Source organism: Pan paniscus, chromosome 4 (genome assembly GCF_029289425.2).
Source record: "Pan paniscus chromosome 4, NHGRI_mPanPan1-v2.0_pri, whole genome shotgun sequence".
NCBI classification, from domain to species: Eukaryota; Metazoa; Chordata; class Mammalia; order Primates; family Hominidae; genus Pan; species Pan paniscus.
The window spans coordinates 7,460,525-7,478,639 of record NC_073253.2 but is presented as its reverse complement, the minus strand read 5'-3'; the positions used below and the strand labels follow the sequence as shown (position 1 = coordinate 7,478,639).

General features: G+C 38.1%; 1 long non-coding RNA gene across 1 annotated transcript in view; it reads right to left on the bottom strand.

Moving 5' to 3' along the window:
- Window positions 1-1,670: 1,670 nt before the first annotated feature.
- The window catches only part of LOC117980204 (uncharacterized), a 290,540-nt gene continuing 274,095 nt past the window's right edge, over window positions 1,671-18,115 (bottom strand). The window contains exon 6 of the long non-coding RNA XR_008625312.2: window positions 1,671-6,518. This is a non-coding gene — a long non-coding RNA (uncharacterized LOC117980204). The remainder of the gene's footprint in view (window positions 6,519-18,115) is intronic.

Below are 18,115 nucleotides of genomic sequence, written 5' to 3'. Positions count from 1 at the left end.
AATCAGGACATCAGAACTCCGTCCATCCCAGGGCAGCAAATAAGCATCAGTTAAAAGTAATATTGAAACATTACTAGGAAGCATGCATGAGACAGGCTCTCCCTGAGGATCAGGGAAAAGGGATACGTAAAGCTGAAGATGGGGCAGACTTTGAGAAGAAACCTCTAGAAACCCAGACTCCATACCAAACCCAAGGTATTGCTAGGAGAGTTTGAAGCCTGCAATACTCTGAAGGTAAACACAGCAACAAGAAACCTCAAGCCCAGCACAATTGCTGACTGGATCAAGGATCAGCAAAACATGGCTCACAAGGCAAATGCCTACCCTGCCTACTTGATAAATAAAGTTTCACTGGGGCACGGCCATACCCACATTTTATGTATTGTCTGAGGCCACTTTCATGAGACAATGGCAGAGCTGTGGTGATCCGATGGCCCATAACCCTAAAATATTTACTAGTTGTCTCTTTACAAAAAAAAAAAAAAAAAAAAAAAAATCCCGATCTTTTGACTAGATTAACAAAACCCACCACAGGAATGAATGAGCAAAAGGAAAGGTGTACATAGAACTGTTTACTCAGTGTTGAAGTATTCTAGATGTCTTTCAGGCCAAAAAAAAAAAAAAGCAATAAATTCCCCAAGATACTAAACAGTAAACAAAACCAGACTCAGATATGACAGATAGTAACTGACCAAAAATTTTAAATAACTATTATTAATATGTTGAATTTTCCAATAGAAAAAGTATATACCATGAAAGATCGATGAATAATATTAGCAAAGAGGTGGAAACTGTAAGAAAAACTCAAATAGAAATGTGACAAATGGAAAACACTGTAACAGAGATGCAGAATGCTTTCAATGGGCCCATAACACAGCTAAGAGGTGGATCAGTATAACTGACAATATGTCAATAAAATTACTCAACTGAAACACAGAGAAAAAGACTGAAAAGTAAAAAGAAAGGGGCATCCAAAAGCTATAAAAAATATCATTGGTTATGTGCATCACTGGAAACTCAGAAGGAAAAGAGAAAATAATGTGTAAGAAATATTTTAGGAAACAATGTCTGACAATTTTCCTAAGTGATTTTCAGACATCAAACCACAGACCCATGAAACTCAGAAACCTTCTGCAGAATATATGCTAAAATATAAAACAAACACAAAACGTCTAGACACATTTTCAAATTGTTGTAAACAAAAGATAAAGAGAAAGGCATGAAAATGACATATAAAGGAATAAAGATAAGAATTTCAGCAGAATTCTTGTCAGAAACCATGAAAGTAAAAAAAAAAAAAATGCATTGATGACTTCAAAGTGCTGAAAGAAAATAAGGTTTGTCAATACAGAATTTAATGCTCTGTGAAAATATCCCTCAAAAATGTAAGATAAATACTTTCTTAGACAAAAACTCAAGAGAATTCATTGCCAGCAGACCCACTTTACAAGAAGTGGTAACGCCAGCTCTGCAAGGCAGAAGAAATACAATACTGGGTGAAAACTTGAATCTACAACGTAAAAGAATGTGGAAAATGTAATCAATGTGTTATGAAATTCATGTTTTTTTATTTTCTTTTTCCTCTGAATTGCTCTGAATAATAACTGTGTAAAGCAAAAATTGTAGCACTGTGTGATGTGTTCATAGTATATGTAAAAGTGAACTGTAAGGCAACAACATCACAAATGGTAAGAAGGAAGGATTTGGAATATACACTTTTATGGTTTTTATACTACACATAAAGACATGTAATATTAATTGAATATAGACTCTTATTATGTAAGGATCTACATTTTAAACCCTAAGCTAACTATCAAAAACATGAAGAGTTATAAATAATAACTCAATAATAGAAATAAAAATGGAACCATAAAAATTGCTCAAAAAACCCAAGAGAGGGCAGGAAAAGATAAAGGAAGTAGGAGATGGAACAAATAGAAAACAGCTAACAATATGGTGTGTTTTAATGAAAATATCAGTAATTACATTAAATGTACGTTGTCTTAACAAGCTAAGTAAAAATACTGTCAGATAGAATAAAAACAAGACTCAATTATGTGCTATACAAGAAACTCACTCTAAGTATAAACACATGGGTAAGTGAAAATTTAAATATAGGAAAAAATACACCACATAAGCACCAATCAAAAGAAACTTGGAGCAGCTATATTGATTTCATACAAAGTTCTCTTCAGAACAAAAGTCTTGTCAGGGATAAAAAGAGACATTACACAATAATAAAGGATTTAATCTTCTAAGAAGGCAGAATGATAATATATGTGTACGCCCGTAACACAAGCACTTCAAAGTAGGTGAAACAAAAACTGATAACACTGAAAGGAAAACAAATCAACAATTATAATTGGAGTCTTCAATACTTGTCTCCCTATAATTAATAGAATAAGTTAGGACTTAGAATCACTGAAGAACAACTTGATAAACCGGCACTTCATTTGAAAACAGAAGTATATACATTTTTAAAACTGCATATGGAATATGTATCAAGATTAACCATACTCTGGGCCATAAATAAAATTAACAAAGTTAAAAGAATAAAAAATATAAAACATATTTGCTCAAGTCTAGAATTAAAACTAGAAATTAATAACAGAAAGATGTGGAAAAATCTACAAATCTTTGGAAGTTAAACAGTATATAATAACCCATAGGCCAAAGAGGAAGTATACAGGCAATTTAAAAATGTTTTGAACTGAATGAAAATTATGGAGATACCACACATCAAAATTTGTGGCAGCCAACTAAAGAGGTGCTTGGAGGGATATTTACGTAAAAAAAAAAATGCTCATTTTAGAAAAGAAGAAAGGGCTCAAATCTGTAATCTAAGCTTCCACCTTAAGAATCTAGGAAAAGAAGAGAAAATTAAATACTTTACTCCGATTAGTACTTTGGTTTCTCACAAGCTATAGATTAGCAATTCTGAACAAAGAAACCCAAATTGAGGGAAATTCTCCAAAAATAAAACTAACCAACGCTCTTCAAGGGTGTCAACTTCATGAAAGGCAAAGAAATACTGAGAACCCGTAAAACACAGAAGCAGATATGACAACCAGATGCAATGTGGGATCCTGCATCAGATTCTGGAACAGAAAAGGGACATAAGTTTTAAAATCTGGTGAAATCCAAAGTCTGTAAATTCAAAATCTATCATGTCATTTCTGTTGATAAGTGTAGCTGTAGTTTATTCATTTTCTTTACTACTTTGATTCTATTATTTGTAGATTTCATAAATTATCAGGGTGTAGTCACATAGAAAAAGAAAAGTATTTAAAATCATGGGTATCTTTTTTTTTTTCATCCAGCCCAAAATGTCAATATGGTATATCTTAATGGGAAAATTATTTCAACAAGACACAAAAATCACTATCATGGAAAAGATTGATACATTTGACCATATTATAATTAAAACTAGATATTACAAATAACACTGGACATGCAGGTAAAGGGACATTCCACAGACCAAGAGAAAACACCATTTACGCATTTAACTTTAAAGAAAAAGATTGTCTAGGCTGTTCAATCACTCCTGCTTAGATGTATACAAAAAGGCAAATAGTGTATTTGGGGACCAAAAATAATTGTGAACAAATTAGTTACAGAAAAAGGTACTGAATGACCAAAAAGGAGGAAAGATGCTTATTATGAATCAAGGGACTGCTATTTAAAATGATAGTTCTGTTTCATACCCATCAGATTGACAAAAATCAACTTGACTTGCACACCCCAAAAGGATGTGAGAGACAGGAAATCTATACCTTGCCTAGGTGAGTATGAATTAGGCCAACCACTCTGGGGAGAAGCTTGTCTGTACCTGATGTATTAGTCAGGATTTCCCAGAGAAAGAGAGTCAAATGGATGTGTATATGGAGAAGCAGATATTTTACAAGGAATTGGCTCATGCAATTATTGAGGCTGGCACGTCCAAATCTGACGTGTGGGCTGGCAGGCTGGAGATCCGGGAGAGGCGATAGCACAGTTCCAGTCTGGAGTTCATCTGCTGGAGAATTTCCTTTTGCTAGAGGAAGCTGGTCTTTTGGTTTTATTCAGGCCTTTAACTGATTGGATGAGGCCCAACTGCATTATTAAGGGCAATCTCTTTTACCAAAGTTGACCAATTTAAATGTTAATCTCATCCAAAAACACCCTCCAAATTGACACTTAAAATTAACCATAATACCTAGTGAAAATATCCATAAAATCCACCCATCATATCCATCAAACCTTGTTGCACAAGAAAAAAACTACATGTACACACATACATACATATAAATAAATGCATACATATAAATAAATCTCAAAAAATGCCATGTAAAAACTGAACATCAGAAGTATGTATTCTATGCATTATATATGTATATATAGTCACATGTACATGTCATAGATATAATCAAATACAGACAATCCCTGACTTACAATAGCCCAACTTTTCAACCCTTATTATAAAATATGCTTTGTGTTAAGAGAATTTTGCCTAACTGTAGGGTAATGTAAGTGTTTTGAGCACAATTTAAGGTATGCTAGGCTAAGCTATGATGTTTGATAGATTAGACATATTAAATGCATTTTTCTTTCTTTTTTTTCCTTATATTGAAGCAACAATATGTTTATATATATATATTTTAAATTATTATTATACTTTAAGTTTTAGGGTACATGTGCACAATGTGCAGGTTAGTTACATATGTATACATGTTTGTAGGGGCATTTTCAATCTGTAGTATTTTCAACTTAAAATGGGTTTTTCAGCATGGAAACTAATCGTAAGTCAAGGAGTATCTATATATATAACTCATGCAAACATGCATGGAAATGGTGTCTCTTAACCTCAGAAGAACAATTAACTACCTATGGGAAGGAAGGGGGTTAGATTTTAATTGGCTTTTTAACTCTTTACTTCTTTTAAGAAAACTCAGGAATCTAACATTAATTTTCTAAATTTTAAGCCTTATTAAATCTGAGCATCTGAGTTTGTCGGTGATTATTATGTTCTATACTTGAAATATTTCACAATTTAGAAAGAAAAATACAAAGATCAATTTGCAGCAGCTTGGTGAGTACATTGAAGAGAAGTTAAGGTGGATGGGGTATGGTCATTTAGAAAACTACTTAACCAGTTCGAGGGGTGGCTTCAAGGCTTCCATTTGGCATGCTATATTAATTTTTGAGAGTATACCAATTCAGATTTTCAAAATTATTATTTTTTCTTTTTATCAGTCTCTACTTGGTGTAAGGGAACACCAGTATGTGCACAAGGAAATCTCTGGCCCCAGGCAAACACTCAGCTGGCAGTCCAATTTGAGTTGTTATGCTGTAATTACCAGGCAAATAAACAGATAGAACTAGAATCTGAGTTAGACCATTCCTTATTAAATTATTCAATTTTCCATACGAAGGATGTGGCCAGTTCATACCCCATAAGGGAAGTCAACCTCAAGAAGACTGGGTTTTCTTTCCTAGTGCTGGTCCTTTTGCAGCTCCAGACCTGTGTGTCCTTGGATGGTCAGTTACGATGGAGTAGACATTAGAAGGCAGCTGGCCAGCTGTCATCTTTCACAATGAGACAGTATAGTGTCCCCACACTGGAACACCTACAAGTAAGATGACAGAATGATAGCCTGGAACATCCTTCATCCTTCTTCTAAGAAAATTAGATGTGGACCGGAAAACTGCTTGTCAATATTTCAACGTGAATTTATCCCTTTGATTTTTGCATTTCCACTCAAATAATTTTAAACTTAGCTTTGTACAAGACTCCTACATTCAGGTTAAAAATTCCAGCATAACAACTCAAATTGGACTGCCAGCTGAGCGTTATTTATATCAAAATTCTATAATTAGTGGGAGCAATGACACTTGGTCTTAGTGGTTTGTGTGGCTGTAAAATAGAAGAACCCGGGATGTGTTCACAGAAGCAAAGCACCTTCTGGGTTGTTTTTGTTCTCATGACCTCTGAACCCCTTTCGGTCCTCATGCATCACTGTCCCAGCCACAGTCATTGCCCACATGACTGGTCAAGGGGAACTTTGCTGTACTTGCATCCTAGGAGCACCCACTTTCAGCTGATTTCTCTCCTACTGAGGGGAATAAGCAGAGTGACTCCCTTGAAAGGGATAAATGTATTATAGGATGAATGATGATAGTGATACTTGTCCAGCTAAAGCTGAACTGTGCTTTACTCCCCACTCCTCCATACAATCATCATAATGAGGAACGGGCATAATCATTGAATTCAAAGGCTGTCTTTCTGTTCATGCATCTGTCCACAGCTCACCGAGTGCTCCTTGTGTGTCAGAGGTTTTGGCAGGTGCTGGGGCTCCATGGGGAAACACAGCCCCTGGCCATGAGGAGTTATTCACTCAATTGAGGTCACAGACAACTCAGCAAGAGGATTTCAGGAGCCAGGTCTCAGAGAAGAAGGGCTGTGGGAGCATGAGGAAGGAGGGTCTCTGCCTCAGTGGGGAGGCACCCAGAGATGCTGCAGCCTGGCTTGGTCTCTGAGGCTGTGGAAAAAGCAACAAAAATGGTGAGGAAGGGGGAGAAACAGAGTTCAGACCGAGGAAGCAGCCAAGGTACAGAGGTGGTGAAGAAGAGCCTTGTGCTCAGAGCAGTTTATAACTGGAATGTGAGATTAGAGGCCAGGGATGAAGCCTGGGCGAGGATCCACAGCAGAACTTAGGGGCCAACCCGCTGGAGAGTGATGGATTCTAAGTTGCTGGAGGAGAGATATATCTTTTGCAGTAACCTGTCTCGATGTTTCTGGTTTGTCAGTCTTATTATATCACAATGTCACATGCATCCACCTGAGACCTATTGTACAAAATGTATGAGACACAGCAGTGAACATGGTTCACTGATTCTTGCACTCCTGGATTTTCTGCTATTCATCTCTGGCAGTTACCTAAGCCCTTCAGCAGTCAGGGCATTCATGTGTATGAACGTTGCTTTGGTATTTTCTTCTAGGCATTAGAGCTTGAAAATGTGCTATCATTACATTCTCTCTTTTTTAATTTTATTTATTATTATTATACTTTAAGTTTTAGGGTACATGTGCACAATGTGCAGGTTAGTTACATATGTATACATGTGCCATGCTGGTGCGCTGCACCCACTAACTCGTCATCTAGCATTAGGTATATCTCCCAATGTTATCCCTCCCCCCTCCCCCAACCCCACAACAGTCCCCAGAGTGTGATGTTCCCTTTCCTGTGTCCATGTGTTCTCATTGTTCAATTCCCACCTATGAGTGAGAATATACGGTGTTTGGTTTTTTGTTCTTGCAATAGTTTACTGAGAATGATGATTTCCAATTTCATCCATGTCCCCACAAAGGACATGAACTCATCATTTTTTATGGCTGCATAGTATTCCATGGTGTATATGTGCCACATTTTCTTAATCCAGTCTATCATTGTTGGACATTTGTGTTGGTTCCAAGTCTTTGCTATTGTGAATAATGCCGCAATAAACATACGTGCGCATGTGTCTTTATAGCAGCATGATTTATAGTCCTTTGGGTATATACCCAGTAATGGGATGGCTGGGTCAAATGGTATTTGTAGTTCTAGATCCCTGAGAAATCACCACACTGACTTCCACAATGGTTGAACTAGTTTACAGTCCCAAGAACAGTGTAAAAGTGTTCCTATTTCTCCACATCCTCTCCAGCACCTGTTGTTTCCTGACTTTTTAATGATTGCCATTCTAACTGGTGTGAGATGGTATCTCATTGTGGTTTTGATTTGCATTTCTCTGATGGCCAGTGATGGTGAGCATTTTTTCATGTGTTTTTTGGCTGCATAAATGTCTTCTTTTGAGAAGTGTCTGTTCATGTCCTTCACCCACTTTTTGATGGGGCTGTTTGTTTTTTTCTTGTAAATTTGTTTGAGTTCATTATAGATTCTGGATATTAGCCCTTTGTCAGATGAGTAGGTTGCAAAAATTTTCTCCCATTTTGTAGGTGGCCTGTTCACTCTGACGGTAGTTTCTTTTGCTGTGCAGAAGCTCTGTAGTTTAATTAGATCCCATTTGTCAATTTTGGTTTTTGCTGCCATTGCTTTTGGTGTTTTAGACATGAAGTCCTTGACCATGCCTATGTCCTGAATGGTAATGCCTAGGTTTTCTTCTAGGGTTTTTATGGTTTTAGGTCTAACGTTTAAGTCTTTAATCCATCTTGAATAGATTTTTGTGTAAGGTGTAAGGAAGGGATCCAGTTTCAGCTTTCTACATATGGCTAGCCAGTTTTCCCAGCACCATTTATTAAATAGGGAATCCTTTCCCCATTGCTTGTTTTTCTCAGGTTTGTCAAAGATCAGATAGTTGTAGATATGCAGCGTTATTTCTGAGGGCTCTCTTCTATTCCATTGATCTATATCTCTGTTTTGGTACCAGTACCATGCTGTTTTGGTTACTGTAGCCTTGTAGTATAGTTTGAAGTCAGGTAGTGTGATGCCTCCAGCTTTGTTCTTTTGGCTTAGGATTGACTTGGTGATGTGGGCTCTTTTTTGGTTCCATATGAACTTTAAAGTAGTTTTTTCCAATTCTGTGAAGAAATTCATTGTTGGCTTGATGGGGATGGCATTGAATCTATAAACTACCTTGGGCAGTATGGCCATTTTCACGATCTTGATTCTTCCTGCCCATGAGCATGGAATGTTCTTCCATTTGTTTGTATCCTCTTTTATTTCCTTGAGCAGTGGTTTGTAGTTCTCCTTGAAGAGGTCCTTCACATCCCTTGTGAGTTGGATTCCTAGGTATTTTATTCTCTTTGAAGCAATTGTGAGTGGGAGTTCACTCATGATTTGGCTCTCTGTTTGTCTGTTGCTGGTGTATAAGAACGCTTGTGATTTTTGTACATTGATTTTGTATCCTGAGACTTTGCTGAAGTTGTTTATCAGCTTAAGGAGATTTTGGTCTGAGACAATGGGGTTTTCTAGATATACAATCATGTCATCTGCAAACAGGGACAATTTGACTTCCTCTTTTCCTAATTGAATACCCTTTATTTCCTTCTCCTGCCTAATTGCCCTGGTCAGAACTTTCAACACTATGTTGAATAGGAGTGGTGAGAGAGGGCATCCCTGTCTTGTGCCAGTTTTCAAAGGGAATGCTTCCAGTTTTTGCCCATTCAGTATGATATTGGCTGTGGGTTTGTCATAGATAGCTCTTATTATTTTGAGATATGTCCCATCAATACCTAATTTATTGAGAGTTTTCAGCATGAAGGGTTGTTGAATTTTGTCAAAGGCCTTTTCTGCATCTATTGAGATAATCATGTGGTTTTTGTCTTTGGTGTGTTTATATGCTGGATTACATTTATTGATTTGCGTATATTGAACCAGCCTTGCATCCCAGGGATGAAGCCCACTTGATCATGGTGGATAAGCTTTTTGATGTGCTGCTGGATTCGGTTTGCCAGTATTTTATTGAGGATTTTTGCATCAATGTTCATCAAGGGTATTGGTCTAAAATTCTCTTTTTTGGTTGTGTCTCTGCCCCGCTTTGGTATCAGGATGATGCTGGCCTCATAAAATGAGTTAGGGAGGATTCCCTCTTTTTCTATTGATTGGAATAGTTTCAGAAGGAATGGTACCAGCTCTTCTTTGTACCTGTGGTAGAATTCGGCTGTGAATCTATCTGGTCCTGGACTCTTTTTTGTTGGTAAGCTATTGATTATTGCCACAATTTCAGAGCCTGTTATTGGTCTATTCAGAGATTCAACTTCTTCCTGGTTTAGTCTTGGGAGAGTGTATGTGTCAAGGAATTTATCCATTTCTTCTAGATTTTCTAGTTTATTTGCGTAGAGGTGTTTGTAGTATTCTCTGATGGTAGTTTGTATTTCTGTGGGATCAGTGGTGATATCCCCTTTATCATTTTTTATTGCGTCTATTTGATTCTTCTCTCTCTTTTTCTTTATTAGTCTTGCTAGCGGTCTATCAGTTTTGTTGATCCTTTCAAAAAACCAGCTCCTGGATTCATTAATTTTTTGAAGGGTCATTACATTCTCTTGTAGGAATTTGTTTCGAAGACATAATATTTAAGTGCCTAAATGCAGGAAGATCCTTTCTTCCACAGGAGTTTTAGATAAACTCTTGTTTCTGAACAAAAATGATAAAATTTAAAACAGTACACCAGTAGACTTTATAGGTATGTTCAAGAGCTGGGTAGTTGAAAAAACAGTATCACAACACCTGAGATTATCTAATCAAGAAGAGAGAATACACCCAGAAATGGGGACACATCATCTTGGAGGCTTAGGAGATAGTAAATACTTATTCAAATCATGGTGACCACTGCCAGCGACATCCCCTGCATCACTTTCACCCCCCTTCATTTCCTGTGGCCACCCACCCCTCCAGAACTCATTCCTGATGGAAGTATACTATAAAGATGCATGGTTCCATCCTTGTACTGCTAAAATAAACAGAAGGAAGTTCAGAATATTTCGGGGGAAGGGGAAAATGTGGAGCTTGGAACTTCATGCTGTAACATGGGTCTGTGGACTGGGGCAAGTCCCCTTCCTCATACCTCAGTGTTACTTGCTGTTGTCAAGATTACTAGAAAGACAATTCACAGATCAGTGCTTGGTCTTAAGTCTATATTCCAAACATCAGCAACTTGGAGTGGAAGGGAGAAACACAAGATACCTCCCTCTCCTCCTCTTGTAGGCTGGAGACTAAGAAGGAAAGAGGAACTCTCTTTGTTTCATTTTCTGTTTTTCTGGTTGACCCAGATTGGCATTGGATGCCATCTTTATGGCCAGCATCTGCATGCTTGCTCCCATGTGGCACAGTGTGTTTTGCTTCTGGAGACCATGCAGGAAGCCCCACTGCACATTTTCCTAACCTGGGAGATGGTACCTGACTTGCTTCTTCCAGTGACCCTCGGCTCTGGTTCCCCTGGCTTTCTGCAAATTGTCTTCTTAGGTGTAAAAACAATCTAAGTCAGTTTATTTGCCGCTGGGGCCACTAGACCCAAATGAAACCCAATCACCCCTGTGCCATGAAGTGGTGGGAGTGCAGCCTGATTTACTACCACTGGCCCCTTCCCTGACATCCCCCTCCACCCCATGCCCACTCTTGCTTAAATAAGCAGAGGGGTGAATTGACAAGTCAAACTGCAGACTGAGGAGAAATGAGATGTCAGCCTCCCCTTTCTGAATATACCTCCAGTTTTTACAAAGTAAATCTCTTAACACTGTCTTCAGCAAGTTTGAAGAAGCCTTTCCTTGTGGAAAGGAACATAAGCCCTAGACGTCTCCACTAGCCCCATGCGTAAGTCCTGACTCAATTGTTCTTATTGTCTCGTCGCCATTGCATCACCTCCTCAAATGGGCTGAGATGATGGTTGTGCATGGCAGAGATGGCTCTCAAACCTCCTAATAGGACTTCAGGAACTGTCTGTTTCCCTTCCACTAGGACTACTTATATTATGTCTTACATTTCTTAATGAAAATAAATTAATGAAACCGGGTTGAAAATTTTATTTTAGAGAGATAATATTGAAATCAATCTGAAATATGTTCTTGTACATGCAGGCTATCCAAGTTGAATGTCCTATTGACAAGTGGAAAAGATTAGAAATACGTATTCTTAACTAACTAGTTCATAAAAATCTAAGATTGAGGAAATTGTTGAGGGAAAGAGTGGAAAGGAAGAAGAGAATATAAGGTCAAAATGCATTTGTTGAATGACCACTGCTTGAAGTGATGCCAGAGGTGCTTTGGAGGCGTTGAGGATGGGTAGGCAGAAAGGTAGGCATCGTATGGCATTGTTGAAAAAAAGAAGAACATCTTTTTGAGTCAGAAAAAAAATCCTGACAAAGACTAGATGGTGATATGATAGTAGTAATATCCTGAATTAAGACCCAGAAAGAGAAAAAAACTACATGATAATAACAATAATAATGGTGATAATGATGATGATGATGGTGACAATGAAGGTGATGTGATGGTGATTATGGTGGTGTTGGTGGTGTTGGTCATGATATGATCATGATGATGATGATGCTTATGATGATATGATAATGATGTTGATGGTGATGACAAAGGAGATGATGATGGTAACGATGATGATGTTGATAATTATGGTGATGGTGACGATTAAATGATCACGATGGTGATGATGTTTATGATGATAGGATGATAATGATGTTGATGATGATGATGATGCTTATGATGGTATGATAATGATGTTGATGGTGATGACAAAGGAGATGATGATGGTGACGATGATGATGTTGATAATTATGGTGATGGTGACGATTAAATGATCACGATGGTGATGATGTTTATGATGATAGGATGATAATGATGTTGATGGTGATGATGAAGGAGATGATGATGGTGACGATGATGATGATGATGTTGATGGTGATGATGATGATAGTGATGGTGATGGTTATGATGTTGATAAGAGAAGCAGCTAATATTTAGGTAGCAGGTGCTCTGAACTAATACATAATCCACATTTATTGAACTTCACAACCACTCAGTGAGGTAAGTAGTATTTTTCTCAACATAATACAGACGAGAAAAGTAAGGTAAACTCTACATTTGGATTTTATAAGAGCTACTTTATGGAGAATTGTTGCCTTTTCTGGTCTCAGTATTCTTCAATAATAACTCACGAACATGCTCTGAGCATGTCTGTAAACAGCCCTCCAGAGCCATTCAAGACTTTGAAGCTATGATCAAATGCAAAGGGAAAAGTAATCTCTTTCCCTCAAAGTACTAAAGAACACAGGCCTGATAATCTGAGGCTCCCAGATATAATATGTTTTTGAAGCTGAGAATGCCTCAAACACTACAGTTGAAAGTAACTTTTGCCTTCAGAAAGGTAACTACATTTGTCTTTGCCATCTCTCCAGCTATCAAAGAAATAATAGTAATAGCTAATGTTTATTATGTGGTCATCCCTATGAGCATGGGAACTTCAAGTCTCACAGCCGGGTTATGGTGGCAGGATTTGAGCTCTGGTGCCAGGGTTTATAAATTTAACTTTTTACCACACCTGTTTCATATAAAAGCCAATGTCTATGTTTCATCAGAAATCACTGAAGTGGCTGAGATGCCTAAAAAACATCTTTAGTAGATTCCAATTAGCATCTCCAATAGTTTTTCCCATTCAAGTTGAAGCTGTAAATCTCTCAGAAAAAAATGCTTACATTCAAAACCACCCAGAAATGAGAGGTTTATACCGTTTAAATAACATAATGAGCTTGCAGTATCATGATAGAAGTCTTTCTTATACTTAATATCACTGCTGCAGATAATAGAATTTTATTGATGTCAATACAAGTTGGGAGGTCATCTGCCCTTTAGAACAGGACTTCAGGTAATTTTTCAGTTGTCCGTACCAAACGCTACCAAATTTAAAAAGTAATACCTTTCTGGCCGGGCGCGGTGGCTCACACCTGTAATCCCCAGACTTTGGGAAGCCGAGGTGGGCAGATCATGAGGTCAAGAAATCAAGACCATCCTGGCCAACATGGTGAAACCCCATCTCTACTAAAACAAACAAACAAACAAAAAAAACATTAGCTTGGTGTGGTGTCGCACATCTATAGTCCCAGCTACTAGGGAGGCTGAGGCAGGGGAATTGCTTGAATCCTGGAGGTGGAGGTTGAAGTGAGCCAAGATTGCGCCACTGCACTCCAGCATGGTGACAGAGAGAGACTGCGTCTCAAAAAATAAATAAATAAATACTTAAATAAATAAATTTCTATATAAGCTGCCAAGTTAGTTGTAATGTATTCAACAGCAATAGGAAACTAATACATTAGTGAATTGGAAAATAGTTTCTTTAACTACTGTCCTTCATTTTAGTTTCATGGCTTAAATTTTTCTCAGGACCTCATCTAAACCTAATGATGTCCCAAAGTCCTACCTCCAAATATTATCACATGGTGGGTTACGGCTTCAACATATGAATTTTTCAGGAAACAAACATTCAGCCCATAACCCCATGACCATGCTTCCTGAAGAAATTATTTTAAATCTTTTTCATCTTTTTTTCCCACAAATATCAGAACACTCATTCTATAGTAGGTACTCAAGAAATACTTAAATATGGTACCAAGTCTCTCTCTCTATGGTACTGTATTAACTTGTGTTGTGGCTACACAGGAATGAACACTAATTATTCCAAATGGTTTCTGGAAATCTTTCATATCCTGGCATATCTGTTAAAAAATGGCACTTAGGAAGCAAGGCACTCGGTCATGTGCCCAGGGAAATGGTACATTTTCTGAGAGAGATATATGATTTTATGGTTTGGTTCCTTACAGGTCTAAAAGAAAACTATGATTCTGTAAGTCTATATCACTACTGTTTACCAGTTGTTCAAACTGACAGGAAGATGGGAGTAAACAGGAAACATTTTTAAATGGATTGAATTTAGTTTACAGGTAGATTTCATGCCAACGTCTCTGAATGAATATTGTGGATAACACAAAATTTGATCGAATAATATTATTTAACAAGAAAGTTATAATGTAGGTATGATTTAAGAAATAATTTTCTCCAATCATATTGAATAAGTTAGTGCTAGGGAAAGATTGAGAAGTTTAGCAAAAAAATAGAAAATAAAAGCTTTTTGAGCCTCTTGAGACAATGGCAGTAATTTGAAAGATTCTGTAAAAATCTAATGTACAGGTCAGATATCAGTATGAAGACAGGAGCGGAGGACTGGAGGTTGAATATTAATGTGGTTTCTGCAATTGGCAAGCACTGTAATCTTGTACAATCACCACTTAACCCTCCAGGGCAACAGTTTTCTCAACTGTAAACCAAGGAGACTAAAGTCAGTATCTTTAAAATTATTTTATTTTCAAGATCCTATAACTCTGATATTAAAGGTATTGTATTGGGAATTTTTATATTTTATAAAGATAGTAATAAACATGAAATCTTGCTTAGTTAATGAAATATTGGTTTAGCTGCTCATTTTTTTTCAAACTCTTATTTTTAAAGAGAATCAACTTATAGTAAAAGAACAAATAAGAAACATTTGATTCTGGCCAGGCGCCGTGGCTCACACCTGTAATCCTAGCACTTTGGGAGGCTGAGGCGGGCGGGTCATGAGGTCAGGAGATCGAGACCATCCTGGCTAACATGGTGAAACCCGGTCTCTCTAAAAATACAAAAAAAAATTAGCCGGGCATAGTGGTGGGCACCTGTAGTCCCAGCTACTCAGGAGGCTGAGGCAGGAGAATGGTGTGAACCCAGAAGGCGGAGCTTACTGTGAGCAGAGATCGCACCACTGCACTCCAGCCTGGGTGACAGAGCGAGACTATCTCAAAAAAAAAAAAAAATTTTGATTCTTATGATTTGTTCCAAAAACAGTTTGAAAACAAGGTATCTTTTGAAAGTGATGGTAGCGCATCACAGATCCCAGGATTTGAGTTGTCTCGAAACCTCCTCAAGGATCTGAACCTGATAATGACATTCGCACTAAGTAGAAACCTGTCCAGCAAGCCAGGTGGCCTGCAGAGAGGTGTGAAAGAATATTTTGTACTATTAAAGTCACAGCAGTAGGTCATTAACACTTTAATAATGATGAAAATCTAAGTTTTATATTTCTTAAGAAGAAAAAACAAATATTTTAGTAGGTATTTGTAGGCTTTAAATGCATTGAGACTATCTGGGGATTTTAAGCAGGAATAACCCCATGTCCTTCCAAAAATGTTATAGCAACTTAGGGTGTTAGAGTGGATTAAATAGTGTCCCACCAAAATTCGTATCAGCCTGGAATCTCAGAATGTGACCTTATTTGGAAATTGGGTCTTTGTAGATGCAATCGGTTACGTTACGATGAGGTCACACTGCTCAGACTGGGTCTTAAATCCCATGAATGGTGTCCTTCTAAGAAGGGAAAAAACACACACAGACATACATAAGGAAGAGGCGATGTGAAGACAGAGGTAGAGACTGGAGAGTTGCAGCCACAAGTCAGGGAAAACAGGATTGCTGCAACACCAGGAGCTAGGAAGAGGCAGGGAAGAATTCTCCCCCATACCTGTCAGAGAGAGCATGGCCCTGCTGACATTTCACTTTGGACTTTTAGCCTCTAGAATATGAGAGAACAAATTTCTCTTGTTTTATGCCACCAAGTTTGTGGTAATTCGTTACAGTAGCTCTAGGGACTCACACAAGCGTTAATTGGATAAAGTGATAGAAAATGGGGGAAGGAGACTACATATGCTGAAGCCTGGGTGTAACTGTGCACTTTTCACACTTTATCCACTTTAATTCTTATAATAACGTTGTAAGTATTATTACCCCCGTTTTACAAAATGAATAAATATATGTTCATGATAATATAGCTGGTAACTGGTGGATAAGGATGAAAACCAGATCCAAGTATCAAAGTTGTGCTTTTCCTACTATTGTCATTAAGAGGAGCAGAGGGCTTGGTCAAATATCTCAATATATGGCAAGTGGAGGAAAGCAACCCAGCTTTGGTTATTCAAGAGGAAAAACAGGAAGATGGGTGGTCCTTAGAGGCAAAAGATGCTGAACATGAGTCTTCATTGGAGGCAGGAAGTGTGGACACCCATGTTCATTGGAGGCAGCAGGTGTGAACCACCATGTTCATTGGAGGCAACAGGTGTGGACACGTGCTCATTTGAGGCAGGGGTCACGGACACATGTGTGTTTTCAAGGCAGCAGGTGGCCAATATGAAGCTAGTTGCCCCGGACAGTGGAAGTTGCAGAGGGACAACCTGAAGGCAGCCTGAGCCCCCATTCTCCACAAGGGTTTTCCCAGGCACTGTCTGCTGGAATGATCAATCTGTGTGAAGGAGGCATACATAGAAAATGGAACTGTATGGTCACATAAAAGCAGAAGTGGAAGATTCTGTGTGTCAAACTTGCCTATTCCGATTGCATTATGCCTTCATTATAACTGGCACTGCAGGTATCACAAAGATGGGTACAATTTTTAATCCAGTTCTGTAGTGTAATGGAGGATAAGTCACACATAGACACAGGCAACTCATTCATTATCACCCTCACCGCCGTGCAGAATGATGGTGTGCGTGTTGATGCACCCTCCTGGTATGAATATTCAAGGCCCAGCTCTGTGACAATGGTGTGTTTTCTAGATTTACTGGAAATCTATGTCCCTGTGTCAAAAATCAAATGTGGATGGCCCCTGAGTTGCCCTTTTTAATGCATGGCTCACTTTATGAAATAGCCACTCAAAAAATCTGCCAGGGAAGTGTATTATCTATGGATTAAATGATTTTCCCATTTGATTATCTGATGAAATCAGAATGCTGGAGTACTAAGATTGAAAAAGATTACATTTCAAAATATAAAACCTTGGATCTATTCTTGAAGAGGAAAGAAACATTTTCTGGTCTTGATTATACTGAACATGTGACATCAGAACTGCTAAGGGAAGTTGTTCCCCAGACTCCTACAAGATCTGGCAGGCCCTGTGGTTGCCTCTGCGCTCCAGTCCTTTCTGTCTGTGTTTTCTGTCTTGTGGTTCCTGAACACCATGGATCAGGTCTCTGAATCTCCATAATTCCTGGCACACAGAGAGCACTGAGCAGTATTAATTAACCCTGCCTCACCCAGCCTTATTTCAACATTATCCAAAGCTGGATAATGGCAAAGATGATGAGCATATACCTGGTGATCAAAGGTCAAGTCCACCTACTCAGTCTTAACCATAAATTCTATTATAAAAATACAAACTGCCTACTATTCTAGACAGTCTCCCTGTAAAATTGAGTACCATCACATAAGGGCCAATTTTAGAAACTGTCTGTATTCATAACTTCTAAAATCAACAAAAACCAGGTATATGACCCTGAAAAAAAAAAAACCTGCCTTCTATATTCAAGAGGAAACTGTTAGTGAAAATGTTTTGAAAATGGTGATAATGTCCAAAGCTTTGTCTGCTGGCGGAGTAACTGAAATTTCAGCCACTTCAGTCTCCACCGCCTGTTAAATGTATTCCCCCATCCCCAACTCAAGTGGCTGATAATGGTCTTAATTATAGTACATTTAGGCTCCAAAAGTGGGGGCAAAGGAGAAGAAAACACTGCTTGGTTCCAGCTTACTGGTCAAAGCCAATTTAAAGTGATTTAT